Genomic DNA, 20,942 nt, shown 5'->3' on the forward strand with positions numbered 1-20,942 from the left:
CTTCTCTTGGTCTCACACCTTTGTGAGATGGTGAGAATAGTGGGCAAAATGTTACCTCCTGGGTTGTCCTGAGGCTAAAGAGAGTTTAAGTACATTAGTCTGTCTGTGTCTGATTCCTTTCCCACCAGGCCCCTCAGCTATTAATGACTAGAGGCATGATCCCAGGCAAGCCCATCAAGCACACTTCCACCCCAGGACCTTTGCACTTGCTAGTCCTTTGACCCAGAATACTCTACCCCCAAACACTTTTGTAGCTTGTTCTCTCATCTCTTTAAACTTTTTGTTTAAATGTCACCTTCTCAATAAGACCTTTCCTGACTATCTTTTTATTTATTTATTTAGAGACAGAATCTCGCTCTGTCGCCCAGGCTGGAGTGCAGTGGCAAGATCTCTACTCACTGCAAGCTCTGCCTCCTGGGTTCATGCCATTCTCCTGCCTTAGCCTTCTGAGTAGCTGGGACTACAGGCGCCCGCCACCGCATCCGGCTAATTTTTTGTATTTTTAGTAGAGATGGGGTTTCACCGTGTTAGCCAGGATAGTCTCGATCTCCTGACCTCATGATCTGCCTGCCCTGGCCTGCCAAAGTGCTGGGATTACAGGCGTGAGCCACCACGCCCAGCTATTTATTTATTTTTTGAGACAGAGTCTTGCTTTGTCGCCAGGCTGGAGTGCAGTAGCACGATCTCAGTTCACTGCAACCTCCGCCTTCTGGGTTCAAACAATTTTCCCTCCTCAGCCTCCCCAGTAGCTGGGACTACAGGCGTGCGCCACCATGCCCAGCTAATTTTTGTGTTTTTAATAGAGATGGGGTTTCACCATGTTGGCCAGGGTGTCTTGATCTCTTGACCTCATGATCTGCGAGCCTCGGCCTCCCAAAGTGCTGGGATTACAGGTGTGAGCCACTGCGCCTGGCCTATTTTTATATTATTATTATTATTATCATTTTGAGATGGAGTCTTCCTCTGTTGCCCAGGCTGGAGTGCAGTGGCGCGATCTTGGCTCACTGCAACCTCTGCCTCCCAGGTTCAAGGGATTCTCCTGTCTCAGCCTCCTGAGTAGCTGGGATTACAGGCACATGCCACCATGCCCATCTGATTTTTGTATTTTTAGTAGAGATGGGGTTTTGCCATGTTGGCCAGGCTGGTCTTGAACTCCTGACCTCTGGTGATCCTCCCACCTTGGCCTCCCAAAGTACTGGGATTACAGGTGTGAGCCACCACACCAGGCCTCCTGACTATCTTACTTTGTAACGGCTTTCTGTCCTCTAACCTCAGCACTCTCTGCTTATTTTTATCCATAGCACTTATCACTCTTTGACATACTGTATTTTATTATTTATTGTCTTTCTTCCCATTGGAATGTAAGCTCTGTGGTGATGGTGATTTTTGTCTGTATTATTCAATGTTATATCCCTCGTACCTAGAACAGTGCGTGGTGCATAGCAGGTACTCAGTAAATATTTAGGGTGTAAACTAATGACTATATGAAGCCTATTCTCTCCAGATCTAGGAATATTTTGAGCACACAGTAGAATCTCAATAAATGTATGAAGGAGAGAAAAAGTGAGTGGTCATCATCCTTTCCATTTGTCAGATCATACTTTGGCTGGGTCAACCCTGAGGTTCTTTTGCTTCTGATTGCTTCTGATATTTTCTGCCAGGGCATCAGTTTCAATTGGAGTGCCCAAATCTTTTGTTCCGGAGCCTGAGCTTTGCAGAATTTCTAGTTGGGGCTGTTTGGCTGTTGGGTCCGCAATGGTTATTATGTCATTATTGGTAATTAGCACTTAGGCCTAGAGGATTGAGCTTTTTGTTTTTCAGCAGAAATCATAGCAGAGAGCTGTGCTAGACACTGGGAACCAGGCTTGGAGCAGCTTCCTCTGGAATTTTCCCCTTCCCAGCTTGGGGTCCATGATTTAGGGAGACCAAGACGGAGGTGCCCAAAGCTAGGGGCACATGGGTCACCAGCTCAACTGCTGTTTTCCCCGAACAGTATCCTGCAATGTTTTCCCCCAAGACCCCTAGGTCTGTATGCCTGGCCTGGTACAGAGGGGGTTCCCCACACTTTCAGGGGAGCTAGGTGTAGGGTTTCCAAATGTCCAGTGGACACGGGGGCATTTTCTGATGCTCAAGATTATAAGTGGAGGAAATTATCCTGGGTTTGAGACTCAGGAGCCTGAGCTTAAGTCGCTGTGTAGTTACTGACTTGCTGTGTGTTCTTAGGCACGTCACTACCTCTTGCTGGGCCTCAGCTTTCTCATCTGTCAAACAGAGATAAAGATGCCTGCTTGACCTCACTAGGGAAGAGAGGCAAGATAGTGTTTGAGCAAGGAGTTGGGTTCCGGACTCACACACAGCTGGCTTCCCAACTATACCCCTTCCTAGCTGTGTGACACTGGACAAATCACTTCACCTCTCTGACGTCAGTTCCCAAAGCGATAAAATGGGGCTAAAAGGCCAGGTGTGGTGGCTCGCGCCTGTAATCCCAGCACTTTGGGAGGCCGAGGCGGGTGGATCACGAGGTCAGGAGACCGAGACCATCCTGGCTAACACAGTGAAACCCTGTCTCTACTAAAAATACAAAAAATTAGCTGGGCGTAGTCACGGGCACCTGTAGTCCCAGCTACTCGGGAGGCTGAGGCAGGAGAATGGCATGAACCTGGGAGGTGGAGCTTGCAGTGAGCCGAGATCACACCACTGCACTCCAGCCTGGGAGACACAGCAAGACTCTGTCTCAAAAATAAATAAATAGGCCGGGCGCGGTGGCTCAAGCCTGTAATCCCAGCACTTTGGGAGGCTGAGATGGGCGGATCACGAGGTCAGGAGATCGAGACCATCCTGGCTAACACGGTGAAACCCCGTCTCTACTAAAAATACGAAAAAAAAACTAGCCGGGCTCAGTGGCAGGCGCCTGTAGTCCCAGCTACTCGGGAGGCTGAGACAGGAGAATGGCGTAAACCCGGGAGGCGGAGCTTGCAGTGAGCTGAGATCCGGCCACTGCACTCCAGCCTGGGCCACAGAGCGAGACTCCGTCTCAAAAAAAAAAAAAAATAAAATAAAAATAAAAATAAAAATAAAATAAATAAATAAAAATGGGGCTAAAATAGTACCCACTCTAGTGGGTTGTTGTGAGTATTAAATAAGAGAATGCAGTTAAAAAGTACTTAGGTACTTAGCTGGTACTCTGCACATCTTTGCTGGGATTGTGATAATGACCATCATGGAAATGTAGGCAATCTGTGAGAAGAACACTAGAACAGGGCCGGGCAGATGTGGGTTTGAATTCTAACCCTGACACTTACTAGCTGGGTGATCTTGGACAAGTTTTTCACTTCTCTGAGAGACTCTACTTCTCTTTCTTTCTTTCTTTTTTTTTTTTTTAGCTAAGGTCTTACTCTGTTGCCCAGGCTGGAGTGCAGTGGTGTGATCTCAGCTCACTGCAACCTCCGCCTCCTGGGTTCAAGTGATTCTCCTGCCTCAGCCTCCCAAGTAGCTGGGACTACAGGCACCCACCACCACACCTGGCTAATTTTTATATTTTTAGTAGAGACAGGGTTTCACTGGCCAGGTGGTCTTGAACTCCTGACCTCAGGTGATCTGCCCACCTCAGCCTCCCAAAGTGCTGGGATTACAGGTGTGAGCCACCATGCCTGGCCTGAGACTCTATTTCTTCATCTGTAAAATGGAAATTATAGTCATACCTTCGTCAAGGGACTGTTGTGAAGGTTCAGTGACATATTGTATACAAAACACTCGGTGTAACGGTTGGCACATATTAGCTCCATTTTATAGAAAAGGAAGGGAGGGGGCCAGGCACAGTGGCTCACACCTATAATCCGAGCACTTTGGGAGGCCAAGATGGGCGGATCATGAGGTCAGGAGATCGAGACCATCCTCGCTAACACGGTGAAACCCTGTCTCTACTAAAAATACAAAAAAATTAGCTGGGCGTGTTGGCGGGCGCCTGTAGTCCCAGCTACTCGGGAGGCTGAGGCAGGAAAATGGCGTGAACCTGGGAAGTGGAGCTTGCAGTGAGCCGAGACCGCACCACTGCACTCCAGCCTGGGTGATAGAGCAATACTCCATCTCAAAAAAAAGAAAAAAAAAAGAAAAAAAAAAAAAAGGAAGGGAGGGGAAGCGAATTGCCTGGACTCACATAGCATCTCAGTGATGAAGTTCTGATTTGAACCAAGGTCAGCCTGCCTCAAAAGTCCAGGTTTTTTTTTGTTTGTTTGTTTGTTTTTTGAGACAGAGTCTCGCTCTGTTGCCCAGGCTGGAGTGCAGTGGCGCAATCTTGGTTCACTGCAACCTCCACCTCCCAGGTTCAAGGGATTCTCCTGTCTCAGCCTCCCGAGTAGCTGGGATTACAGGCACATGCCACCATGCCCATCTAATTTTTGTATTTTTAGTAGAGACGGGGTTTCACCATCTTGGCCAGGCTGGTCTCGAACTCCTGACCTCGTGATTCACCTGCCTCACGCTCCCAAAGTGTTGGGATTACAGGTGTGAGTCACCGCACCTGGCCCAGCATTTTTTTTTTTTTAAACTTTTTCTTGCCATCACTCAAGTATGGGATCATAATGATGACTTATTATGGAGCCACTGGACTCATTCATGCTGGGATCCCCACTGCCCAGTAAATGTGTGATGGATAAAGAAAGGCGGGACCACTGTGTCCCCACTTCCAGGGAGGCTTTTACCTTGAGGTTGAGGATTCTTTCTGGTTGGTTGATAGCAGATTTAAAATAAAAATCATATTTAGTGTAGTATGGGGCTTTGTAATCTGCAGAACCCTTTGCATTCTCCACATAAGTTGATCCTTCTTGCTTTCTTATATTGAAGCTCTAACCTCTAATGTAATGGTATTTGGAAATGGAGTAATTAATCAGGGAAGTAATTAGGATAAGATGAGATTATGAGGGTGGGGCCCTCATGACAGTATTAGTGCCCTTATAAGAAGAGACATCAAGGTCAGACGTGGTGGCTCATGGCTGTAATCCCAGCACTTTGGGAGGCAGAGGTGGGTGGATCACCTGAAGTCGGGAGTTTGAGACCAGCCTGGACAATATGGTAAAACCTCGTCTCTACTAAAAATACAAAAAATTGACCGGGCACGGTGGCTCACACCTGTAATTCCAGCACGTTGGGAGGCTGATGCAGGCGGATCACAAGGTCAGGAGATCTAGACCATCCTGTCTAACACAGTGAAACCCCGTCTCTACTAAAAAATACAAAAAAATTAGCCGGGCATGGTGGGGGGCACCTGTGGTCCCAGCTACTCAGGAGGCTGAGGCAGGAGAATGGCGTGAACCTGGGAGGCAGAGCCGTGAGCTGAGATCGCGCCACTGCACTCCAGTCTGGGTGACAGAACGAGACTCTGTCTCAAAAATACAAAAAACAAAAAATTAGCCAGGTGTGGTGGCGGGTGCCTGTAATCCCAGCTAGTTGGGAGGCTGAGGCATAAGAATCGTTAGAACCCAGGAGATGGAGGTTGCAGTGAGCTGAGACTGCACCACTGCACTCCAGCCTGGGTGACAGAGCAAGACTATGTCTCAAAAAGGAAGAGACACCAGCTGGGTGTGGTGGCTCATGCCTGTAATCCCAGCACTTTGGGAGGTCCAGGCAAGTGGATCACTTGAGGTCGGGAGTTCGAGACCAGCCTGGCCAACATGGCAAAACCCCGTCTCTACTAACAATACAAAAATCAGCCGGGCCTGGTGGTGCATGCCTGTAATCCCAGCTACTCGGGAGGCTGAGGTAGGAGAATTGCTTGAACCCGGGAGGTGGAGGTTGCAGTGGGCCATGATCATGCCACTGCACTCAGCCTGGGCGTCAGACGAAGACTATGTCTCAAAAAAAAAAAAAAAAAAAACCCAAAAATCAAACAAAAAAACCCCAGAAAACTTGCTGTCTCTCCACCATGTAAAGACACAGCAAGAAGGTGACCATCTGCCAGCCAGGAAGCACACCCTCACCAAAACCTGGCCATGGCTGATCTCTGACTCCAGCCTCCAGAACTGTGAGAAAATAAATTTCTGTTGTTTAAGTCACCGAATCTATGGCATTTTGTTGTGGCAGCTGAGCTGAGGAAGGGTAGGTGACTTGCCTAGAGTCATACAGCGAATTTATGGTGGAACTAAGGCTACAACTTATTTGCAGTCTCTCTTATGACTTCTCTCTTTCTTTCTCTCTTTTTTTTTTTTTTTTTTTAGAGACAGAGTCTTGCTCTGTTGCCCAGGCTGGAGTGCAGTGGCATGATCTCGGCTAACTGAAACCTCTGCCTCCTGGGTTCAAGCAATTCTCCTGCCTCAGCTTCCCGAGTAGCTGGGTCTACAGGTGCACACCACCACACCCGGCTAATTTTTTGTATTTTTAGTAGAGACAGGGTTTCGCCATGTTGGCCGGGCTGTTCTCGAACTCCTGGCCTCAAGTGATCCGCCTGCCTCGGCCTCCCAAAGTGTTGGGATTATAGGTGTGAGCCACTGTGCCTGGCCCTAATTTCTCAATTTCTTCCCCACTAAAGTGCTCCCAGTCACCGGAAGTCTTGGAAACTGAGGTTAGTCAAATGCTAGCTGGCCAGCTCAGGACCTGTCCTATAGTAGCAGCTTTGGAGGATCTTGGGGCAAGTCAAACCTGGCAATTTCTGTGCCCCCAATACCCCTGCTTCCTTATATCTTCCCTTCTGCCCTGTCAAGTGAGGGTTGGACCAGGCTGACTTTACCAGTTTTAGAAGGGTGTCAGCTAGTAGGTGGCATAGAGCTGTTTCTTGGAAAACCCTCTATTCCTTGAGGGTTCCCTCCCCTGGTGAGAGAGAATTAGTGGGTTAAGGCTGAGTGAGCTGAGGCTTTGCTGGATCAGGGTCATTAGGCTCGTTGCAGCTGGTAAGAGAATAGGGTTGGAGAGGGTCATGGGAGGCCAGATCAGTGGGTCTCTCCTTGAATGTCCCAGGGCTATAATCAGAAGTAGCTATGACAGCCTTTCCCTGAGGTCTTGGGACAGATGTTAATATTACTTATTCACGTCATTTCCAGTGCTTTCCTGAGAGTGATATGAAAGCGGTATGTAATAGAGGACAGTGGCATCAGACAGACCTAGTTTAAGCTGTGATGTTGGGCAAATCACCTAACTTTTCTTTTCCTTTAATAGAGATGGGGTCTCACCATGTTACCCAGGCTGATCTCAAACTCCTGGGCTCAAGTGATCTTTCTCCCTCGGCCTCCCAAAGTGCTGGGATTACATTACCCCTATGCATTGGGGTTGCTGTGCAGACATCCCAAGAAACAAGGGCCAGAGGGAAGAAGGTTGAAATTGTAAAAGTGGACCTGGTGGATGGTTGTTAAGGCATTCCTTGACAAGTGAGCCACTGTGCCTGGCCTTTTTTTTCTTTTTTGAGACAGGGTCTTGCTCTGTCACAAAGTGGTGGAGTGTGATAGTGCGATCATGGCTCACTGCAACCTAGACCTCCCAGGCTCCAGTGATCCTCCCACCTCAGTCTCTCAAGTAGCTGGGACCACAGGCAGGTGCCACCATGCTTGGCTATTTTCTTTTTTCTTTTCCTAGACTCCAAAGCTAGTGCCAGATCAGCTGATTTTTTTTTTTAATTTTAATTTTTTTTTTTAGGAATGAGGTCTCACTATGTTGCCCAGGCTGATCTCGAACTCCTGACCCCAAGCAATCCTCCAACTCTGGCCTCCCAGAGTGTTGGGATTATAGATATGAGCCACTGCACAGCCCCTAATTTATCTAAGCTATAGTTTCTTCAACTGTACTTGAGGCTAATAATATTGCCTAAGTAGTATTGTTAAGAAGTTAAATGCAATAATGCTTAAAAAGTACTTACTATGTGCCTATCACATAGAAAATACCTCATAAATCTACTGGGCACGGTGGCTCACACCTGTAATCCTAGCACTTTGGGAGGCTGAGGCAGGCGGATCACCTGAGGTCAGGAGTTCGAGACCAGCCTGGCCAAGATGGAGAAACCCCGTCTCTACGAAACATATGAAAATTAGCTGGGTGTGATGGTGGGCGCCTGTAATCCCAGCTGCTCGGGAGGCTGGGGCAGGAGAATTGCTTGAACCTGGGAGGCAGAGGCTGCAGCAAGCCAAGATCGTGCCACTGCACTCCAGCCTGGGCGACAGGGCGAGACTCCATCTCAAAAAAAAAAAAAGTTATTATTATTATTATTTGAGATACAGTCTTGCCCTGTTGCCCAGGCTGGAGTGCAGTGGCCTGATCTCTGCTTGCCGCAACCTCTGCCTCCCAGGTTCAAGCCATTCTCCTGTCTCAGCCTCCTGAGCAGCTGGGATTACAGGTGTGCGCCACCACGTCTGGCTAATTTTCATATTTTTAGTAGAGACGGGGTTTCACCATGTTGGTCAGGCTGGTCTTACACTCCTGACCTCATTATCCACCTGCCTCGGCCTCCCAAAGTGCTGGGATTACAGGCATGAGTCACCGTGCCTGGCCCAAGTATCATTTTTAAGAGAAAAATGGGAAACAAACTCAATGTCCAATAGTAGGGTGAACTAAATTATGATATATCCGCTTGATAGCATTGTTAAAAATGATGATAAATGTTCACAACATATTGTTAAATGAAAAAAGTCAGTTTTAGGCCAGGCCTGGTGGCTCATGCCTGTAATCCCAGTACTTTGGGAGGCCGAGCCAGGCGGATCACCAGAGGTCAGGAGTTCAGTACCAGCCTGTCCCACATGTCTCTAGTAAAAATACAAAAAAAAAAAAAAAAAAAAAAATTAACTGGGCATGGTGGCAGGCACCTGTAATCCCAGCTACTCTAGAGGCTGAGGCAGCAGAATCTCTTGAATCCAGGAGGCAGAGGTTGCAGTGAGTGGAGATTGGGCCACCCGTACTCATCCTGGGCTACGGAGTAAGACTCCTCTCAAAAAACAAAAAAGGTCAGTCCTAAAATAATATGGCCTAAATTTTCAAAAAGCATTAGGTTGAGACATATGAAATTGTTCATATTTGATCATTTTTAACCTATAAAATCAGCAATTTCATATGACTTAATATATGTACACTGAAAAGTACACAAATAAGAAGCTAGGTGCAGTGGCCTATGCTTATAATCCCAGCTACTTGGGAGAATGAGGTGGGAGGATTGCTTGAGCCCATGAGTTCAAAGCTACAGTGAGTTATAATTGCACAGCTGCACTCCAGCCTGGGCAACAGAGTGAGACCCTATCTCTTGAAAAAGTAAATAAAAAATAAAATAAATAAAAATAAGGCCAGGTGCAGTGGCTCACGCTTGTAATCCTAGCAGTCTGTGAGGCCAAGGTGGGAGGACTGCTTGAGCCCAGGAGTTCAAGACTAGCCTCTACAATATAGGGAGACCTCATCTCTACAAACAATAAAATAAAAAATTATCAGCCAGGCGTGTGGCCCACGCCTATAATCCCAGCAATTTGGGAGGCTGAGGAGGGCGGATCATGAGGTCAGGAGATTGAGACCATCCTGGCTAATATGATGAAACCCCTTCTCTACTAAAAATACAAAAAATTAGCTGGGCGTGGTGGTGGGCTACTCGGGAGGCTGAGGCAGGAGAATGGCGTGAACCTGGGACGTGGAGCTTGCAGTGAGCCGAGATCGCGCCACTGCACTCTAACCTGGGTGACAGAGCAAGACTCCATCTCAAAAAAAAAAAAAAAAAAGTATCTGGGCGTGGTGGCATACACCTGTAGTCCCAGCTACTCAGGAGGCTGAGTAGGGAGGATTGCTAAAGCTCAGGTCAAGGCTGCTGTGAGCCATGATTGCACCACTGTACTCCAGCTTGGGCAACAGAGAGATCGTGTCTCAAAAACAGATAAATACAATAGATAGATAGATAGATAGTATACATAAGGGTGGGTGTGGTGTCTCATGCTTGTAATCCCATCACTTGAGCCCAGGAGTTCGAGACCAGTCTGGGTAACACTATGAGACCCTGTCTGTACCAAAAAATTAAAAAATTTGCGCCCTTTTGGCTGGAACCGCCATCTTCCAGTAATTCGCCAAAATGACTAACACAAAGGGAAAGAGGAGAGGCACCTGATATATGTTCTCTGGGCCTTTTAGAAAACATGGAGTTGTTCCTTTGGCCAAGTATATGCGAATCTATAAGAAAGGTGATATCGTAGACATCAAGGGAATGGGTACTGTTCAAAAAGGAATGCCCCACAAGTGTTACCATGGCAAAACTGGAAGAGTCTACAATATTACCCAGCATGCTGTTGGCATTGATGTAAACAAACAAGTTAAGGGCAAGATTCTTGCCAAGAGAATTAATGTGCATATTGAGCACATTAAGCACTCTAAGAGCCGAGACAGCTTCCTGAAACGCATGAAGGAAAATGATCAGAAAAAGAAAGAAGCCAAAGAGAAAGGTACCTGGGTCCAACTGAAGCGCCAGCCTGCTCCACCCAGAGAAGCACACTTTGTGAGAACCAATGGGAAGGAGCCTGAGCTGCTGGAAACTATTCCCTATGAATTCATGGCATAATAGGTGTTAAAATAAATAAATAAATAAAAGACATCTGGGCTGGAAAAAAAAAATTTGCTGGACACAATGGCATGCCTGTAGTCCCAGCTACCTGGGAGGCTGAGGTGGGAGGATCTCATCGCTTGAGCCCAGGAGGTCAAGGCTGCAGTGAGCTGTAGTCATGCTACTACATACCAGCCTGGGCAACAGAGTGAGATCACTGTCTCAAAAAAAAAAAAAAAAAAAGTATGCATATAAGAAAAGGTACTAAAAGGGAAGGTCCCAAAATATTGATGGTAGTTATTTTTGACTGGTGGCTCTATGGTGACTTACATTTTTTCTTGTGTTTCTAAACTTTCTTTCTTTTTTTTTTTTTTTGAGACGAAGTCCTGCTCTGTCGCGATCTTGGCTCACTGCAAGCTCTGCCTCCCGGGTTCACGCCATTCTCCTGCCTCAGCCCCCCAAGTAGCTGGGACGACAGGCACCCGCCACCATGCCCAGCTAATTTTTCATATTTTTAGTAGAGATGGGGTTTCACCGTGTTAGCCAGGATGGTCTCGATCTCCTGACCTCATGATCCGCCCGCCTCGGCCTCCCGAAGTGCTGGGATTACGGGCGTGAGCCAACGCACCCGGCCGTGTTTCTAAATTTTCTATGAACAAGTCAAGTACTACTAGTAAAAATAATCCCCATCCCACTGTATGAATGGTAATTCCCCATCCCATTATAGCCTGTTTGATTTATTGTTTGTGTTTACAAGTCTAAAATGACTGTGATTTTTATGGCCGTGGGCAGGATGGCAAGCACTACTCTTCATGTACTTTTGGTACCAGCATCAGTTTTCATTCAATAGTACTGTTCAGAACACTTTGCTGGTGGGCCCAGCTTTTCAAAGCCCTCTTCAATCTCTTTCCATCCTCCACAACAGACGAACATTTTCCCTGTGCCCTATCACTGGGGCTTCAGGCCAGCTGTGTCCCTAATCCGCCCACGTCCCAGATTTGGGTATAGTTTTCCCGCCCCTCCCCCCTTTCTTCCAATCTCATCTCTACCAGGTCATCTGAGGCCTCATCTACGCTCCCTGGCCTTTCCCACTGGTCACCACCTAATTTCACCATCTAATTTCATCCTCCAATGTGCAGCTGGTGTTTGTTTTTGCTTGGGCTCAGTTTGCAGTGGGGAAGGATTAAGACCCTTTCACGCTGTCTTTTTTTTCCCTTTTCTTTTTTTCTTAGCGCCCTTGACTGCTCCAGGGGCTAACAGACAGCTAGCAGGGCCTGTATTCCCTAGGAAGGAACACGAAGGGTAGGGGGTAGGGAGGTAATGGTGGGCTCAGCTGGCAGGCGAGATAGAGATGGCCCTTAGGGACCCCATCCTGGGGCTTGGAGCATAGCACAGCTGCCACCCAGATGTGAGCATGGAGCAGAGCTGTTTCTGTCTAGGAAATTAGCCTCAGAGATGGTGCTTGGGACCTTTACCCTTGGTACCTGATGGCAGTCTCTGCAGGGTGAGCTGGGACTGGATATCTGGTTTGCAGAAGTGTGAGAGGGCAGATAGGCCCAGGAGTCAAGGTAGTTTTTCTGCCTTCATATTAGGCATTACTTATACCCCCACATTCTCCTATGTGATAGGCCTGGCAACACTCAGAGATTGGGCACTTAGCCTAACAAGTGAAGATGTATGTCTAAAATAACAAAAATTCCTCATGTGTGGATAGTACTTTACAGTTTACAAAGCCTTTTCATCTGCAGGCTAAGAATTACAAGCCAGCACTGGAATTCAGGTCTTTCAGATTCTAAAGACTGGGCCAGTGGATTTTGGTGTGTCATTGCATGGCGCTCTGAATTTCAGAGTGGTTCATACCTGCCTTGTGTCTAGCCTTTTTCTGTTAGCCTGAGACCTCTACTTATTTTCAGGGTAATGATTATTAAATGCTACATATTCTTTGCATCCAATTAGATGTGCCATTGGCTAGCACTTCATGGCATAGAGAATACTGGGTTTTCATGAATCTGAATTTGCTGGATAACTTGGTGGTGGTGGAGATGGTAAGCCACTGGTGATTGGTCTTCTGTACTCATCCTTCAAGATACCAGATTTTCCTGTCTGATTGGTGAAGGAAGCCTGGGGCACAGAGGTGGTAGGACTAGAACTCTGAATAAAAAGCACAGCTGAACCTGAGGACTTGAGGCAGGAGACCAGAGTATTCAAGAACCCGTGCGGCCAGGCATGGTGGCTCATGCCTGTAATCCCAGCACTTTGGGATGCTGAGGTGGGCGGATCACCTGAGGTTGGGGGTTCGAGACCAGCCTGACCAACATGGAGAAACTCTGTCTCTATTAAAAATACAAATTAGCCAGGCGTGGTGGCACATGCTTGTAATCTCAGCTACTTGGGAGGCTGAGGCAGGAGAATCGCTTGAACCTGAGAGGCAGAGGTGGCGCTGAGCTGAGATGGTGCCATTGCACTCCAGCCTGGGAAACAAGAGCGAAACTCCTTCTCAAAAAAAAAAAAAAAAAAAAAAAACAGGTGCTTCACCCCGAGTACACAGAATGACCCTGGCCAAGTCACCTGACCTCACTAAGACTCAGTTTCCTTGTATATAAAATGAGGACATTCATTAATTCATTCAACAAATATTTATATTTATTGAGTGTATACTGTTCTGGGATATGAATACATATATAGTCCCTGCCTTCCTGAGCTTGCAGTCTAGTGGGTCTAGATTACAGCAATTTATTTGAGAGGCACAATAAATGATAAATATATCATAGAAAGTCAAGTAGGGTAAGTGCTGTGAGGCAAATTAAAGCAGGATAAGGGGGTTTGAGTGGAGGCTGTTTTAGATGGTGTAGTCAGGTGGTTTTCAAGGGGTTTTATGATGTTTCAAACAGACAATTTATATAACGTGCTCAGCTCAGTGCTGACAACAATTGCATGCTTAACAAATATATTATTATATTTGCCAGTTCCACACCTCTCAGTCCACATTTTAGTCTCTGAATAGTAATAATAATTAACACACATAGATCTTACTATGAGCTAGGCACTGCACTAAGTCCTTTACATATTTTAACTCATTTCTTTTCTTTCTTTTTTTTTTTGAGATGGAGGCTTGCTCTTGTCACCCAACCTGGAGTGCAATGGCACGATCTGGGCTCTCTGCAACCTCCGCCTCCTGGGGTCAAGTGTTTCTCCTGCCTCAACCTCTGAGAATAGCTGGGATTACAGGCGCCTGCCACCAGGCCCAGCTAAGTTTTGTATTTTTAGTAGAGATGGGGTTTCACCATTTGGCCAGGCTGGTCTCAAACTCCTGACCTCAGGTGATCTGCCTGCCTCTGCCTCCCAAAGTGCTGGGATTACAGGCATGAGCCACCATACCTGGCCTAATTCTTACAGTAACTCTATGAGGTGGGAACTATTATTATCCTTCTCCCTTCCCCAACCCTCGTTTTTGTTTTTAGAGATAGAGTCTTGCTCTGTTGCCCAAGCTGGAGTGGAATGGCATGATCCTAGCTCACTGTGGCCTTGCACTCCTGGGCTTGAGCAATCCTCCCACCTCAGCCTCCTATGGAGTCCCAGCTACTTGGACATATTATCCCCTTTTATGGTGTTGAAAAATGAGGCACGGCCGGGCACGGTGGCTCAAGCCTGTAATCCCAGCACTTTGGGAGGCCGAGAAGGGCGGATCATGAGGTCAGGAGATCGAGACTATCCTGGCTAATACGGTTAAACCCCGTCTCTACTAAAAATACAAAAACAAAATTAGCCGGGCGTGGTGGCGGGCGCCTGTAGTCCCAGCTGCTCGGGAGGCTGAGGCGGGAGAATGGCGTGAACCCGGGAGGCGGAGCTTGCAGGGAGCCGAGATTGCGCCACTGCACTCCAGCCTGGGCGACAGAGCAAGACTCCATCTCAAAAAAGAAAGAAGAAAAGAAAAGAAACCTTGTCTCTACTAAAAATATAAAAATTAGCTGGGCATGGTGGTGCACGTCTGTAGTCCCAGCTACTCGGGAGGCTCAGGCAGGAGAATCGCTCGAACCCGGGAGGCAGAGGTTGCAGTGGGCCAAGATCGCGGCACCGCACTCCAGCCTGGTGACAGAGCGAGACTCTGTCTCACAAATAAATATAAATAAATAAAAGAAAAATGAAAATCAAATCATTAGGAAGGGCTGGAGACTAAGAATTGAACCCAGGCAATCTGTTTCCAGAGGCTGTGCTGGGATTGTGAAGGAGCTGTGATTAGATATCAGGAATGTCTAGTTGGCGTCTACAGACTGTGCTGTCAGATTGCCTGGCTTCTTATCCTGTCAGTTCTAAGTCTCTGCTTCAGTTTCCTCATCTCTAAAATAGAACACCAGATCCTATCTTGCCTTCTAGGTATGATGCTTCAAACAAAAGCCTTCTTTTTGCACTGTGGGTCCGAAGCCTGTTCACAGACCAGCCTATCAGGGAGTAGGAAAGGTCAAGGGGTCTCTGACACTTCTGGAAGGAAATAAAGACACACTAAGCAATTGTCAGAGCAACCCTAACTTCATCTGGAGACCAGACCTCGGAAGCTAGGTCTTTATAATTTTGAGATTGCCAGGGGGGAATTAGGAGACCCTTAAATGCAGAAGACAGGATCAGTCTTGGCGTGGCCTCAACACTTAGCTTCCATTTCAGACCTTACACAGCTGGCAGGAGAGGTAAAGTCTCATCGAATGTAAGGGTGGGAAGGGCGCCTACAGACAAACTAGTGAATGGGGAAACTGAGGCACCGAGCAGCTGAATGACTTACCCGAGGTCACTAAGCGTTTAGGGGGAGTCAGTCCTGGCTACAACCTCTACGTGAGTTACTTCCCTGAGGCTTCCAAATCTCGGCCTCTTACTTGGAAGGAGGAAAGGACCTCACCGTCCAGGGCTCTAGCTGCCTCATGTCCCACGTGGGTGCTGCGGGATCCCGGAACACCCTAGCTCCAGACCGGGTTCGACTTGCGCGTGCGCACACGCGGCCAGCCCCTTGCCTTTTCCTCTTTTTCCTTCCCCTCTCCTCTCCTTACCGGCCTAAGGGAGGGGGGAAACAAGAGGAGCTAGAAGTTGGCCTCAGCCAATGGGCGGACGGGCCGCGGGCCCGGCCCCCTCCTTCCCTCCGGCGCGGCCCAATAGAAATTTACTACAATGTTGTGGCGAACGGAGGGGGAGGGGCGCGCGCGGGCGGGCGGGCTGCGGGCCGGGCTGGCCTCGCCTGGCAGAGGGAAGGCGGGAGGGCGCGCGCCAGGGCCGCTCGCCTGCTGCTCGCTCGCTCGCTCGCTCGCTCCCTCCCTCCGCTGGTGGGCTCAGTCAGTCAGCCAGCAGCAGCCGGAGGGCCCGCGAGCCGCAGAGGGCCCGAGCCTGGGACGCCGGCGTCTCCTCCTGCCATTGTTCGTCGGGCTGCAGCAGTGGCGGGCGCAGGAGCCCGGCCCCGGAGCCACCGGTGAGGCGAGGCGGCGGCGGCGGCGGCGCGGGAGCCGGGGCGGGGGGCGTGGAGCTGTCCCCGTGGGGACGGTCCTGGCGGCCGCGGCGGCGCTGCAGCCTCTTTGTCTGCAGCACCCCACAGGCCCCGGGCCGGGGCGCGGGCTCTCCCGCGGAGGGGCCTCGTGCGCACACTGGGACGCTAGCCGGGACGCGGCCCGAGGAGCGAGGGGCGGGCTGGAGCCGCTGAGGAAAGGGAAGGGGTTGCTTCGCGGGAGCGTTGGAAAGTTAGGCTTGGGGTGTATTTTTGACGAGGGAAAATCGGTCCCCTCGGGTGCATCAATCACGGTGCGGTGTGCAGGAGCCTCGGGAGAAAACCAAATGCGGAGAATCGCAGGTTTCAGACGGTGAAGGTGTTGCGTGCAGCCGCGGAGCGATTTCTTCCTGGCGAGGGAGCGGGGCTGTCTGCAGAAGTCAGGCGGTATCTGAGGGCTGCAGGGAGCCCTGGCAGGACTTCGCAGGCCTTCCCGCCACCGACGCCTGCATCATTGAAAAACACGTTCCCCCTAAGTCTTCACGGTTCCCAGCGAGCAGAGGGTTAAATCTATTCTCTCAGCTTCGTGACCTCCTTTTTCAGTTCGCGCATCTGTCGGCCTGGAAATCTTCCCCCGTGCTCGCTGGGCTGCTGTACCTGTGGAGAGGCCGGGTCTGGGCTCGCCCTCCGAGATTGACCAGCAGGCCATTATTCCTGGGGAGGTTTTGCCAAAACAGGGTCATGCTCCCCGAGAACAGGCGTTCTCTTGAGAGAAAGTGATCTCACGTGAAACAGATTGCTGATGGACTGGTTTCTGGCCACATGATAGCGACTGTCATCCTGTTGTTTCTCTAACTGTACCCCGTACCCTGCCATAAATGACTAGTCTGTGGAGACTTGTTTTTTGGCATGTAGTTGCTCATTAGGAGATAGTTTTTTCTTTCTTTTTTTTTTTAGATGCTTTTTTTTTTTTTTTTTTTTTTTTTTTTTTTTAAGTAGTCTGGATGATTTCACAGCTGCTATTTTGTTCCCTTCTGTTTTTAGGGAAAATGGCAAGAAATGGTTGTGTCTTGTGTCTTGGGTATTATTATAGTGGATTTAGACTCTCTTGAGGATGTACTGTAGTCAATGTTGTTGCTCATTGTTGTTTTCTGTATTCTCAGTCCTGGCAAACATGTTAATTGATTAGATCCCTTTAACTGAAAGCAGGATACATAGCCTGTATATGTTTCTTCTTGTCCCAATTTTGTTAATGTAGCACTAACTCGTACTTTTTGTGGAAACTTGATGTGTACTCTTCATTTCCCTTTTCTGCAAATTGAAAGTGTAATCAGTTCTTCGCCAGTTGTAAAATTTTTGGTTTGGGGTGTTATTAATATAATCCATGTAGCGTAGTGCTATCTGGCATACAGTAAGCACTCAATAAATGGCAGATTCAAAAATAGATGGAATAACTGAACACCAGATTGCCTTAGAATCAAAGTGGTTAATTCCATGTGTTTTCTATAAGAAGCTTATAATTAAGGTAAAGATAGATATTATTCATACACCTGGGGAAACAAGTACAGTGATCTTTGCCTCTATTAAAAATGAACTCAGTTGGGCACGGTGGCTCACGCCTGTAATCCCAGCACTTTGGGAGGCCAAGGCGGGTGGATCACTTGAGGTCAGGAGTTCGAGACTAGCCTGGCCAGCATGGTGAAACCCCATCTGTACTAAAAATGCAAAAAAAGTAGCTGGGTGTGATGGCATGTGCCTGTAATCCCAGCTACTCAGGAGGCGGAGGCAGGAGAATCGCTTGAACCTGGGAGGCGGAGGTTGCAGTGAGCCAAGATTGCACCACTGCACTTCAGCCTGGGCAACAGAGCAAAACTGTCTCAAAAAAAGGTGAACTCATTGTTGAACATAAGTTCAGAGTGCCAACCTAAGTTCAGGGTGCCAACCTTCTGATTGCTCTTCTACCAACAAAACTATACATTTTTCCTTGTATGTTTGAATTCAGGCTTAGAAATAAATGTTTTTAATCTGTAGGTTTTACCAAAATTCTCCCAACAATTTTTTTCTTTTTTTTAAACAGGGTCTCATTCTGTCACCCAGGCTGGAGTGCAGTGGCGTGATCAAAGCTCACTGCAGCCTTGAACTCCTGGGCTCAAGTGATCCTCCTGCCTCAGCCTCCCTAGTAGGTGGGACTACAGGCGTGTGCCCCCATGCTTGGCTAATTTCTTTTTGTTTTTTTGTAGAGACAGTCTCACTATGTTGCCTAGGCTGGTCTTGAATTCCTGGGCTCAAGGGATCCTCCTGCCTGGGCCTCCCAAAGTGCTGGGATTACAGATGTGAGCCACCTCACCCGGCCTCTCCCAACATTTAATTGTTTTATACCAAATGTCCTGTAAGTTCTTATGCAATATGGCTACAATCTACCTTTCCACCTTTATTCTCCTTTTCTTTGTATTGTCCAACCAAATAGAACTACTCTGTAATAACCCTTGCTTTGATATCTCTGTGTGGGTTTATTTATTTATTTATTTTGAATCTTACTCTGTCACAAAGGCTGGCTGCAGTGGCGCCATCTCAGCTCACTGCAACCTCCACCTCCTGGGTTTAAGCAATTCTCCTGGCTGAGGCTCCCAAGTAGCTGGGATTACAGGCACTTGCCATCATGCCCACCTAACTTTTGTATTTTTAGTAGAGACGGGGTTTCACCATGTTGGTCAGGCTGGTCTTGAACTCCTGCCCTTAAATGATCCACCCGCCTCGGCTTCCCAAAGTACTGGGATTACAGGCATGAGCCACTGTGCCCGGCCCTGTATACATATGTTTTTAGAGACAGGGGTCTTACCTCGTTGCCCAAGCTGGAGGGCAGTGGCATGATCCTGGCTCACTGCCGTCTTGAATTCCTGGGTTCGAGTGGTTCTCCCACCTCAGCCTCCCCAGCAGCTGGGACTACAGACACGCACTACCATGCCCAGCTTTTTTTTCTTTTTTAAACCCGGGGTCCGCTATGTTGCCCAGGCTGGTCTCAAACTGCTGGTCTCAAACTCCTGAGCTCAAATGATAATCTCACCTCTGCTTCCAAAAGTGCTGGGATTACAGACATGAGCCACTGTGCCCAGCCTAGTCTGTATTACAGACATGAGCCACCATGCCTTGTGTGTAATTTTTGGTGTGAATGATAGGGTTTGCTCACACTGCTTTTTTTAATGTAGTAATCCAATTTAAATATTGCTAATCTGATTTCGTAACTTTAGAATATCAGTGGCCATCAGGGGCTGAGTTTGGTTCTGAAATCAAGAGGAGCCTACATGTAGACCACAGTTTGTTTCCTTGTTATCTAAGAGGCAGGACAGCGTAAGTGTTGTCAGTGTATTTTTGTTTTTCTTGTCTTTTCTGTCTCAGCCTCCTGAGTAGCTGGGACTACAGGGGCGCACCACCACACCCAGCTAAATTTTTGTATTTTTAGTAGAGACGAGGTTTCACCATGTTGGCCATGATGGTCTCTGTCTCGTGACCTCGTGAGCTGCCCACTTTGGCCTCCCAAAGTGCTGGGATTACAGGCGTGAACCACCACACCCAGCCAGTGGTCTGTATTTTTCTGAGTTTTATCAAGTTTGTGTTTGGTTAAATGCATATTCAGGTGTGGATTCATTGCTACCTCTAAATTTGATTTTTTTCTTTAATTGCTTGAACATGGAACACTTTATTTTGTTTGTGAGCTAAACAACAATAATTCCAATAACTTTTCTTATGAATAACTTTGTTTTTTTCCTCTAAATAAAGCCTCCAAAGATGGCCTCTGAATTAATCAGTTATGGGCCTTACTTGTGTAAAGGATCCAAAATTATTGAAAAGTAATTGCTAGCTAGGTGCAGTGGCTTATGCTTGTAATCCCAGCACTTTGGGAGGCTGAAGCCCACGGATAGCTCGAGGCTTCGAGTTTGAGACTACTGCATTCCAGCCTGGGCAACAGAGTGAAATTCTGTCCCAAAGAGAAAAAAGAAAATAATTGCTTGATTGCATTTATCATAGCATTTAGTTAGAGGAGAGGAGAGACAGATGCCAAATGTGTGTGATTTTTTGTTGTTCATTTAAGTTTCTTGGTATGTCACTGGTGGCTTTTACTGTGTGTCCTTTTTAAGAGTGGGTTCCTGGTGTGTTTAGTAAAATGCAATATAACAAATACTCTGGAGTGCACACTGGGTTAGATTAGTATTTTGATTTACTCTGCTGCTATTTAATGAGTACATAAAGAGAAAGATAAAGAAAAATGCTGTAGCAGTGAGGAGTACTCTGAACTTGGAGGTGTTAGAAAGGAGAACTTTGATGTTTTATGTTGAGTGGTGATCTCATTTAGAATTACCCACCTTACTGACACTTCGCTTCAAATATTGGTTTTCGGAAAATCCGATTATGATGAAAGTCTGTTTATACTTATTTTGCTGATTATTTTTATTTAAATGGGATTGTATCCACTTAAAATATTTGAAAATAAATTGGCTAGCTCTTTGAACTTTGGAGAACAGCAGCCAGTATAATTCAAGAAGTAGCTTGAAGAGACTTTAATATTCCCTATCTGCTAACTTCGTCAGCTTTCCACTAAGTCACCGTAAGTAAATATGCAATCTAGGTAGGAACTGAGAGCTTGATATCCAAATATTCTGTCTCTCCTTCCGGTCAAATTGCTATCCTTAAAAGTCTTTTTTTTTTTTTTGTCAAGGCAGGGTCTTGCTCTGTTGCCTAGGCTGGGATGCAATGGCATGATCTCGGCTCACTGCAACTTCTGCTTCCCGGATTCAAGCGATTCTTCCACCTCAGCCTCCCGAGTAGCTGGGACTACAGGCATGCACCAGCATGCCTGGCTAAATTTTGCATTCTTTGGTAGAGACGGGATTTCACCACGTTGGCCAGGCTGATCTGGAACTCCTGATCTCAAGTGATCCACCTGCCTCAGCCTCCCAGAGTGCTGGGATTACAGGCATGAGCCACAGCATCCAGCCCCAA

At 47.6% G+C, this 20,942-nt stretch overlaps 1 protein-coding gene and 1 pseudogene across 10 annotated transcripts in view; both read left to right on the plus strand.

Moving 5' to 3' along the window:
* The window catches only part of EPB41 (erythrocyte membrane protein band 4.1), a 339,397-nt gene that overhangs the window by 115,597 nt on the left and 202,858 nt on the right, over positions 1-20,942 (plus strand). The window contains exon 2 of one of the 9 annotated variants that reach the window (XM_050794646.1): positions 15,710-15,932. The exons of the other annotated variants lie outside the window; for them this stretch is intronic. The gene's annotated coding sequence lies outside the window, so the exon portion shown is untranslated. The remainder of the gene's footprint in view (positions 1-15,709; positions 15,933-20,942) is intronic. 9 annotated transcript variants of the gene reach the window in all.
* Positions 8,304-10,521, plus strand: LOC126958345 (60S ribosomal protein L21-like; annotated as a pseudogene). The gene has a single exon (XR_007727161.1). The product of XR_007727161.1 is annotated as a 60S ribosomal protein L21-like (transcript).

Source organism: Macaca thibetana, chromosome 1, assembly GCF_024542745.1.
Source record: "Macaca thibetana thibetana isolate TM-01 chromosome 1, ASM2454274v1, whole genome shotgun sequence".
In the NCBI taxonomy this organism is placed as follows: Eukaryota; Metazoa; Chordata; class Mammalia; order Primates; family Cercopithecidae; genus Macaca; species Macaca thibetana.